General features: G+C 42.5%; 15 non-coding genes across 15 annotated transcripts; all 15 read right to left on the bottom strand.

The window, feature by feature from the left end:
- Positions 1-394: 394 nt before the first annotated feature.
- Positions 395-513, bottom strand: LOC135159159 (5S ribosomal RNA). Its single transcript, XR_010297910.1, has one exon. It is a non-coding gene; the product is annotated as a 5S ribosomal RNA (ribosomal RNA).
- Positions 514-980: 467 nt separating this feature from the next.
- On the bottom strand, positions 981-1099 carry LOC135159158 (5S ribosomal RNA). The gene has a single exon (XR_010297909.1). It is a non-coding gene; the product is annotated as a 5S ribosomal RNA (ribosomal RNA).
- A 467-nt stretch (positions 1100-1566) lies between these two features.
- LOC135159157 (5S ribosomal RNA) lies at positions 1567-1685 on the bottom strand. Its single transcript, XR_010297908.1, has one exon. It is a non-coding gene; the product is annotated as a 5S ribosomal RNA (ribosomal RNA).
- Positions 1686-2152: 467 nt separating this feature from the next.
- LOC135159156 (5S ribosomal RNA) lies at positions 2153-2271 on the bottom strand. The gene has a single exon (XR_010297907.1). It is a non-coding gene; the product is annotated as a 5S ribosomal RNA (ribosomal RNA).
- A 467-nt stretch (positions 2272-2738) lies between these two features.
- On the bottom strand, positions 2739-2857 carry LOC135159155 (5S ribosomal RNA). Its single transcript, XR_010297906.1, has one exon. It is a non-coding gene; the product is annotated as a 5S ribosomal RNA (ribosomal RNA).
- Positions 2858-3324: 467 nt separating this feature from the next.
- LOC135159154 (5S ribosomal RNA) lies at positions 3325-3443 on the bottom strand. The gene has a single exon (XR_010297905.1). It is a non-coding gene; the product is annotated as a 5S ribosomal RNA (ribosomal RNA).
- A 467-nt stretch (positions 3444-3910) lies between these two features.
- LOC135159153 (5S ribosomal RNA) lies at positions 3911-4029 on the bottom strand. Its single transcript, XR_010297904.1, has one exon. It is a non-coding gene; the product is annotated as a 5S ribosomal RNA (ribosomal RNA).
- A 467-nt stretch (positions 4030-4496) lies between these two features.
- Positions 4497-4615, bottom strand: LOC135159152 (5S ribosomal RNA). The gene has a single exon (XR_010297903.1). It is a non-coding gene; the product is annotated as a 5S ribosomal RNA (ribosomal RNA).
- A 467-nt stretch (positions 4616-5082) lies between these two features.
- On the bottom strand, positions 5083-5201 carry LOC135159150 (5S ribosomal RNA). Its single transcript, XR_010297901.1, has one exon. It is a non-coding gene; the product is annotated as a 5S ribosomal RNA (ribosomal RNA).
- Positions 5202-5668: 467 nt separating this feature from the next.
- LOC135159149 (5S ribosomal RNA) lies at positions 5669-5787 on the bottom strand. Its single transcript, XR_010297900.1, has one exon. It is a non-coding gene; the product is annotated as a 5S ribosomal RNA (ribosomal RNA).
- Positions 5788-6254: 467 nt separating this feature from the next.
- On the bottom strand, positions 6255-6373 carry LOC135159148 (5S ribosomal RNA). The gene has a single exon (XR_010297899.1). It is a non-coding gene; the product is annotated as a 5S ribosomal RNA (ribosomal RNA).
- Positions 6374-6840: 467 nt separating this feature from the next.
- LOC135159147 (5S ribosomal RNA) lies at positions 6841-6959 on the bottom strand. The gene has a single exon (XR_010297897.1). It is a non-coding gene; the product is annotated as a 5S ribosomal RNA (ribosomal RNA).
- Positions 6960-7426: 467 nt separating this feature from the next.
- On the bottom strand, positions 7427-7545 carry LOC135159146 (5S ribosomal RNA). Its single transcript, XR_010297896.1, has one exon. It is a non-coding gene; the product is annotated as a 5S ribosomal RNA (ribosomal RNA).
- Positions 7546-8012: 467 nt separating this feature from the next.
- Positions 8013-8131, bottom strand: LOC135159145 (5S ribosomal RNA). The gene has a single exon (XR_010297895.1). It is a non-coding gene; the product is annotated as a 5S ribosomal RNA (ribosomal RNA).
- A 467-nt stretch (positions 8132-8598) lies between these two features.
- Positions 8599-8717, bottom strand: LOC135159144 (5S ribosomal RNA). The gene has a single exon (XR_010297894.1). It is a non-coding gene; the product is annotated as a 5S ribosomal RNA (ribosomal RNA).
- Positions 8718-9071: the final 354 nt, after the last annotated feature.

Below are 9071 nucleotides of genomic sequence, written 5' to 3'. Positions count from 1 at the left end.
AATATTGGTTTCTTGATGTCTTCAGTCATTCCACCGATCTTTCATTGGGTTTGTTTCAGTTTCCATCGGATGCCTACCTACGAGAATTTTGAGATATTGTCGTGTTTTTTTTCTTGGATGCGCACCTGTGTGTGACGCAACAATTCACATGATGGTGTAGGCCTTGAACTGCGCGCCTCGTCTCTTGGAGACCCTGTGCTTGCAAACAAACGACTTTCCTCATTGCCTTGAATGTCGGACATCAAGCGAAAAGTTTATTCCTGCTCTATTAAAAAGGGTGACGAAGGAGACGAAAAAGACAACAAAAAGAGACAAAAGTGATACTATAAGGAAAACAAATACCAACGACTTAAAATGTAAAAATGAATAAAGGGGCATTTCATGAAGCAAAAAATGCCTACAACACCCGGTATTCCCAGGCGGTCTCCCATCCAAGTACTAACCGAGCCCTATGCTGCTTGACTTCGGTGATCGGACGAGAACCGGTATATTCAGCATGGTATGGTCGTAGGCTCTTGCTCCATCAAAGTCAAGCTATTTGAAGGGATACTATGACGTCATCATCTATTTAATCCCTGTCAGTAATAATATTGGTTTCTTGATGTCTTCAGTCATTCCACCGATCTTTCATTGGGTTTGTTTCAGTTTCCATCGGATGCCTACCTACGAGAATTTTGAGATATTGTCGTGTTTTTTTTCTTGGATGCGCACCTGTGTGTGACGCAACAATTCACATGATGGTGTAGGCCTTGAACTGCGCGCCTCGTCTCTTGGAGACCCTGTGCTTGCAAACAAACGACTTTCCTCATTGCCTTGAATGTCGGACATCAAGCGAAAAGTTTATTCCTGCTCTATTAAAAAGGGTGACGAAGGAGACGAAAAAGACAACAAAAAGAGACAAAAGTGATACTATAAGGAAAACAAATACCAACGACTTAAAATGTAAAAATGAATAAAGGGGCATTTCATGAAGCAAAAAATGCCTACAACACCCGGTATTCCCAGGCGGTCTCCCATCCAAGTACTAACCGAGCCCTATGCTGCTTGACTTCGGTGATCGGACGAGAACCGGTATATTCAGCATGGTATGGTCGTAGGCTCTTGCTCCATCAAAGTCAAGCTATTTGAAGGGATACTATGACGTCATCATCTATTTAATCCCTGTCAGTAATAATATTGGTTTCTTGATGTCTTCAGTCATTCCACCGATCTTTCATTGGGTTTGTTTCAGTTTCCATCGGATGCCTACCTACGAGAATTTTGAGATATTGTCGTGTTTTTTTTCTTGGATGCGCACCTGTGTGTGACGCAACAATTCACATGATGGTGTAGGCCTTGAACTGCGCGCCTCGTCTCTTGGAGACCCTGTGCTTGCAAACAAACGACTTTCCTCATTGCCTTGAATGTCGGACATCAAGCGAAAAGTTTATTCCTGCTCTATTAAAAAGGGTGACGAAGGAGACGAAAAAGACAACAAAAAGAGACAAAAGTGATACTATAAGGAAAACAAATACCAACGACTTAAAATGTAAAAATGAATAAAGGGGCATTTCATGAAGCAAAAAATGCCTACAACACCCGGTATTCCCAGGCGGTCTCCCATCCAAGTACTAACCGAGCCCTATGCTGCTTGACTTCGGTGATCGGACGAGAACCGGTATATTCAGCATGGTATGGTCGTAGGCTCTTGCTCCATCAAAGTCAAGCTATTTGAAGGGATACTATGACGTCATCATCTATTTAATCCCTGTCAGTAATAATATTGGTTTCTTGATGTCTTCAGTCATTCCACCGATCTTTCATTGGGTTTGTTTCAGTTTCCATCGGATGCCTACCTACGAGAATTTTGAGATATTGTCGTGTTTTTTTTCTTGGATGCGCACCTGTGTGTGACGCAACAATTCACATGATGGTGTAGGCCTTGAACTGCGCGCCTCGTCTCTTGGAGACCCTGTGCTTGCAAACAAACGACTTTCCTCATTGCCTTGAATGTCGGACATCAAGCGAAAAGTTTATTCCTGCTCTATTAAAAAGGGTGACGAAGGAGACGAAAAAGACAACAAAAAGAGACAAAAGTGATACTATAAGGAAAACAAATACCAACGACTTAAAATGTAAAAATGAATAAAGGGGCATTTCATGAAGCAAAAAATGCCTACAACACCCGGTATTCCCAGGCGGTCTCCCATCCAAGTACTAACCGAGCCCTATGCTGCTTGACTTCGGTGATCGGACGAGAACCGGTATATTCAGCATGGTATGGTCGTAGGCTCTTGCTCCATCAAAGTCAAGCTATTTGAAGGGATACTATGACGTCATCATCTATTTAATCCCTGTCAGTAATAATATTGGTTTCTTGATGTCTTCAGTCATTCCACCGATCTTTCATTGGGTTTGTTTCAGTTTCCATCGGATGCCTACCTACGAGAATTTTGAGATATTGTCGTGTTTTTTTTCTTGGATGCGCACCTGTGTGTGACGCAACAATTCACATGATGGTGTAGGCCTTGAACTGCGCGCCTCGTCTCTTGGAGACCCTGTGCTTGCAAACAAACGACTTTCCTCATTGCCTTGAATGTCGGACATCAAGCGAAAAGTTTATTCCTGCTCTATTAAAAAGGGTGACGAAGGAGACGAAAAAGACAACAAAAAGAGACAAAAGTGATACTATAAGGAAAACAAATACCAACGACTTAAAATGTAAAAATGAATAAAGGGGCATTTCATGAAGCAAAAAATGCCTACAACACCCGGTATTCCCAGGCGGTCTCCCATCCAAGTACTAACCGAGCCCTATGCTGCTTGACTTCGGTGATCGGACGAGAACCGGTATATTCAGCATGGTATGGTCGTAGGCTCTTGCTCCATCAAAGTCAAGCTATTTGAAGGGATACTATGACGTCATCATCTATTTAATCCCTGTCAGTAATAATATTGGTTTCTTGATGTCTTCAGTCATTCCACCGATCTTTCATTGGGTTTGTTTCAGTTTCCATCGGATGCCTACCTACGAGAATTTTGAGATATTGTCGTGTTTTTTTTCTTGGATGCGCACCTGTGTGTGACGCAACAATTCACATGATGGTGTAGGCCTTGAACTGCGCGCCTCGTCTCTTGGAGACCCTGTGCTTGCAAACAAACGACTTTCCTCATTGCCTTGAATGTCGGACATCAAGCGAAAAGTTTATTCCTGCTCTATTAAAAAGGGTGACGAAGGAGACGAAAAAGACAACAAAAAGAGACAAAAGTGATACTATAAGGAAAACAAATACCAACGACTTAAAATGTAAAAATGAATAAAGGGGCATTTCATGAAGCAAAAAATGCCTACAACACCCGGTATTCCCAGGCGGTCTCCCATCCAAGTACTAACCGAGCCCTATGCTGCTTGACTTCGGTGATCGGACGAGAACCGGTATATTCAGCATGGTATGGTCGTAGGCTCTTGCTCCATCAAAGTCAAGCTATTTGAAGGGATACTATGACGTCATCATCTATTTAATCCCTGTCAGTAATAATATTGGTTTCTTGATGTCTTCAGTCATTCCACCGATCTTTCATTGGGTTTGTTTCAGTTTCCATCGGATGCCTACCTACGAGAATTTTGAGATATTGTCGTGTTTTTTTTCTTGGATGCGCACCTGTGTGTGACGCAACAATTCACATGATGGTGTAGGCCTTGAACTGCGCGCCTCGTCTCTTGGAGACCCTGTGCTTGCAAACAAACGACTTTCCTCATTGCCTTGAATGTCGGACATCAAGCGAAAAGTTTATTCCTGCTCTATTAAAAAGGGTGACGAAGGAGACGAAAAAGACAACAAAAAGAGACAAAAGTGATACTATAAGGAAAACAAATACCAACGACTTAAAATGTAAAAATGAATAAAGGGGCATTTCATGAAGCAAAAAATGCCTACAACACCCGGTATTCCCAGGCGGTCTCCCATCCAAGTACTAACCGAGCCCTATGCTGCTTGACTTCGGTGATCGGACGAGAACCGGTATATTCAGCATGGTATGGTCGTAGGCTCTTGCTCCATCAAAGTCAAGCTATTTGAAGGGATACTATGACGTCATCATCTATTTAATCCCTGTCAGTAATAATATTGGTTTCTTGATGTCTTCAGTCATTCCACCGATCTTTCATTGGGTTTGTTTCAGTTTCCATCGGATGCCTACCTACGAGAATTTTGAGATATTGTCGTGTTTTTTTTCTTGGATGCGCACCTGTGTGTGACGCAACAATTCACATGATGGTGTAGGCCTTGAACTGCGCGCCTCGTCTCTTGGAGACCCTGTGCTTGCAAACAAATGACTTTCCTCATTGCCTTGAATGTCGGACATCAAGCGAAAAGTTTATTCCTGCTCTATTAAAAAGGGTGACGAAGGAGACGAAAAAGACAACAAAAAGAGACAAAAGTGATACTATAAGGAAAACAAATACCAACGACTTAAAATGTAAAAATGAATAAAGGGGCATTTCATGAAGCAAAAAATGCCTACAACACCCGGTATTCCCAGGCGGTCTCCCATCCAAGTACTAACCGAGCCCTATGCTGCTTGACTTCGGTGATCGGACGAGAACCGGTATATTCAGCATGGTATGGTCGTAGGCTCTTGCTCCATCAAAGTCAAGCTATTTGAAGGGATACTATGACGTCATCATCTATTTAATCCCTGTCAGTAATAATATTGGTTTCTTGATGTCTTCAGTCATTCCACCGATCTTTCATTGGGTTTGTTTCAGTTTCCATCGGATGCCTACCTACGAGAATTTTGAGATATTGTCGTGTTTTTTTTCTTGGATGCGCACCTGTGTGTGACGCAACAATTCACATGATGGTGTAGGCCTTGAACTGCGCGCCTCGTCTCTTGGAGACCCTGTGCTTGCAAACAAACGACTTTCCTCATTGCCTTGAATGTCGGACATCAAGCGAAAAGTTTATTCCTGCTCTATTAAAAAGGGTGACGAAGGAGACGAAAAAGACAACAAAAAGAGACAAAAGTGATACTATAAGGAAAACAAATACCAACGACTTAAAATGTAAAAATGAATAAAGGGGCATTTCATGAAGCAAAAAATGCCTACAACACCCGGTATTCCCAGGCGGTCTCCCATCCAAGTACTAACCGAGCCCTATGCTGCTTGACTTCGGTGATCGGACGAGAACCGGTATATTCAGCATGGTATGGTCGTAGGCTCTTGCTCCATCAAAGTCAAGCTATTTGAAGGGATACTATGACGTCATCATCTATTTAATCCCTGTCAGTAATAATATTGGTTTCTTGATGTCTTCAGTCATTCCACCGATCTTTCATTGGGTTTGTTTCAGTTTCCATCGGATGCCTACCTACGAGAATTTTGAGATATTGTCGTGTTTTTTTTCTTGGATGCGCACCTGTGTGTGACGCAACAATTCACATGATGGTGTAGGCCTTGAACTGCGCGCCTCGTCTCTTGGAGACCCTGTGCTTGCAAACAAACGACTTTCCTCATTGCCTTGAATGTCGGACATCAAGCGAAAAGTTTATTCCTGCTCTATTAAAAAGGGTGACGAAGGAGACGAAAAAGACAACAAAAAGAGACAAAAGTGATACTATAAGGAAAACAAATACCAACGACTTAAAATGTAAAAATGAATAAAGGGGCATTTCATGAAGCAAAAAATGCCTACAACACCCGGTATTCCCAGGCGGTCTCCCATCCAAGTACTAACCGAGCCCTATGCTGCTTGACTTCGGTGATCGGACGAGAACCGGTATATTCAGCATGGTATGGTCGTAGGCTCTTGCTCCATCAAAGTCAAGCTATTTGAAGGGATACTATGACGTCATCATCTATTTAATCCCTGTCAGTAATAATATTGGTTTCTTGATGTCTTCAGTCATTCCACCGATCTTTCATTGGGTTTGTTTCAGTTTCCATCGGATGCCTACCTACGAGAATTTTGAGATATTGTCGTGTTTTTTTTCTTGGATGCGCACCTGTGTGTGACGCAACAATTCACATGATGGTGTAGGCCTTGAACTGCGCGCCTCGTCTCTTGGAGACCCTGTGCTTGCAAACAAACGACTTTCCTCATTGCCTTGAATGTCGGACATCAAGCGAAAAGTTTATTCCTGCTCTATTAAAAAGGGTGACGAAGGAGACGAAAAAGACAACAAAAAGAGACAAAAGTGATACTATAAGGAAAACAAATACCAACGACTTAAAATGTAAAAATGAATAAAGGGGCATTTCATGAAGCAAAAAATGCCTACAACACCCGGTATTCCCAGGCGGTCTCCCATCCAAGTACTAACCGAGCCCTATGCTGCTTGACTTCGGTGATCGGACGAGAACCGGTATATTCAGCATGGTATGGTCGTAGGCTCTTGCTCCATCAAAGTCAAGCTATTTGAAGGGATACTATGACGTCATCATCTATTTAATCCCTGTCAGTAATAATATTGGTTTCTTGATGTCTTCAGTCATTCCACCGATCTTTCATTGGGTTTGTTTCAGTTTCCATCGGATGCCTACCTACGAGAATTTTGAGATATTGTCGTGTTTTTTTTCTTGGATGCGCACCTGTGTGTGACGCAACAATTCACATGATGGTGTAGGCCTTGAACTGCGCGCCTCGTCTCTTGGAGACCCTGTGCTTGCAAACAAACGACTTTCCTCATTGCCTTGAATGTCGGACATCAAGCGAAAAGTTTATTCCTGCTCTATTAAAAAGGGTGACGAAGGAGACGAAAAAGACAACAAAAAGAGACAAAAGTGATACTATAAGGAAAACAAATACCAACGACTTAAAATGTAAAAATGAATAAAGGGGCATTTCATGAAGCAAAAAATGCCTACAACACCCGGTATTCCCAGGCGGTCTCCCATCCAAGTACTAACCGAGCCCTATGCTGCTTGACTTCGGTGATCGGACGAGAACCGGTATATTCAGCATGGTATGGTCGTAGGCTCTTGCTCCATCAAAGTCAAGCTATTTGAAGGGATACTATGACGTCATCATCTATTTAATCCCTGTCAGTAATAATATTGGTTTCTTGATGTCTTCAGTCATTCCACCGATCTTTCATTGGGTTTGTTTCAGTTTCCATCGGATGCCTACCTACGAGAATTTTGAGATATTGTCGTGTTTTTTTTCTTGGATGCGCACCTGTGTGTGACGCAACAATTCACATGATGGTGTAGGCCTTGAACTGCGCGCCTCGTCTCTTGGAGACCCTGTGCTTGCAAACAAACGACTTTCCTCATTGCCTTGAATGTCGGACATCAAGCGAAAAGTTTATTCCTGCTCTATTAAAAAGGGTGACGAAGGAGACGAAAAAGACAACAAAAAGAGACAAAAGTGATACTATAAGGAAAACAAATACCAACGACTTAAAATGTAAAAATGAATAAAGGGGCATTTCATGAAGCAAAAAATGCCTACAACACCCGGTATTCCCAGGCGGTCTCCCATCCAAGTACTAACCGAGCCCTATGCTGCTTGACTTCGGTGATCGGACGAGAACCGGTATATTCAGCATGGTATGGTCGTAGGCTCTTGCTCCATCAAAGTCAAGCTATTTGAAGGGATACTATGACGTCATCATCTATTTAATCCCTGTCAGTAATAATATTGGTTTCTTGATGTCTTCAGTCATTCCACCGATCTTTCATTGGGTTTGTTTCAGTTTCCATCGGATGCCTACCTACGAGAATTTTGAGATATTGTCGTGTTTTTTTTCTTGGATGCGCACCTGTGTGTGACGCAACAATTCACATGATGGTGTAGGCCTTGAACTGCGCGCCTCGTCTCTTGGAGACCCTGTGCTTGCAAACAAACGACTTTCCTCATTGCCTTGAATGTCGGACATCAAGCGAAAAGTTTATTCCTGCTCTATTAAAAAGGGTGACGAAGGAGACGAAAAAGACAACAAAAAGAGACAAAAGTGATACTATAAGGAAAACAAATACCAACGACTTAAAATGTAAAAATGAATAAAGGGGCATTTCATGAAGCAAAAAATGCCTACAACACCCGGTATTCCCAGGCGGTCTCCCATCCAAGTACTAACCGAGCCCTATGCTGCTTGACTTCGGTGATCGGACGAGAACCGGTATATTCAGCATGGTATGGTCGTAGGCTCTTGCTCCATCAAAGTCAAGCTATTTGAAGGGATACTATGACGTCATCATCTATTTAATCCCTGTCAGTAATAATATTGGTTTCTTGATGTCTTCAGTCATTCCACCGATCTTTCATTGGGTTTGTTTCAGTTTCCATCGGATGCCTACCTACGAGAATTTTGAGATATTGTCGTGTTTTTTTTCTTGGATGCGCACCTGTGTGTGACGCAACAATTCACATGATGGTGTAGGCCTTGAACTGCGCGCCTCGTCTCTTGGAGACCCTGTGCTTGCAAACAAACGACTTTCCTCATTGCCTTGAATGTCGGACATCAAGCGAAAAGTTTATTCCTGCTCTATTAAAAAGGGTGACGAAGGAGACGAAAAAGACAACAAAAAGAGACAAAAGTGATACTATAAGGAAAACAAATACCAACGACTTAAAATGTAAAAATGAATAAAGGGGCATTTCATGAAGCAAAAAATGCCTACAACACCCGGTATTCCCAGGCGGTCTCCCATCCAAGTACTAACCGAGCCCTATGCTGCTTGACTTCGGTGATCGGACGAGAACCGGTATATTCAGCATGGTATGGTCGTAGGCTCTTGCTCCATCAAAGTCAAGCTATTTGAAGGGATACTATGACGTCATCATCTATTTAATCCCTGTCAGTAATAATATTGGTTTCTTGATGTCTTCAGTCATTCCACCGATCTTTCATTGGGTTTGTTTCAGTTTCCATCGGATGCCTACCTACGAGAATTTTGAGATATTGTCGTGTTTTTTTTCTTGGATGCGCACCTGTGTGTGACGCAACAATTCACATGATGGTGTAGGCCTTGAACTGCGCGCCTCGTCTCTTGGAGACCCTGTGCTTGCAAACAAACGACTTTCCTCATTGCCTTGAATGTCGGACATCAAGCGAAAAGTTTATTCCTGCTCTATTAAAAAGGGTGA

This window comes from Lytechinus pictus, unplaced genomic scaffold, assembly GCF_037042905.1.
Source record: "Lytechinus pictus isolate F3 Inbred unplaced genomic scaffold, Lp3.0 scaffold_163, whole genome shotgun sequence".
NCBI classification, from domain to species: domain Eukaryota; kingdom Metazoa; phylum Echinodermata; class Echinoidea; order Temnopleuroida; family Toxopneustidae; genus Lytechinus; species Lytechinus pictus.
This window is presented reverse-complemented; position numbering and strand designations above follow the sequence as displayed.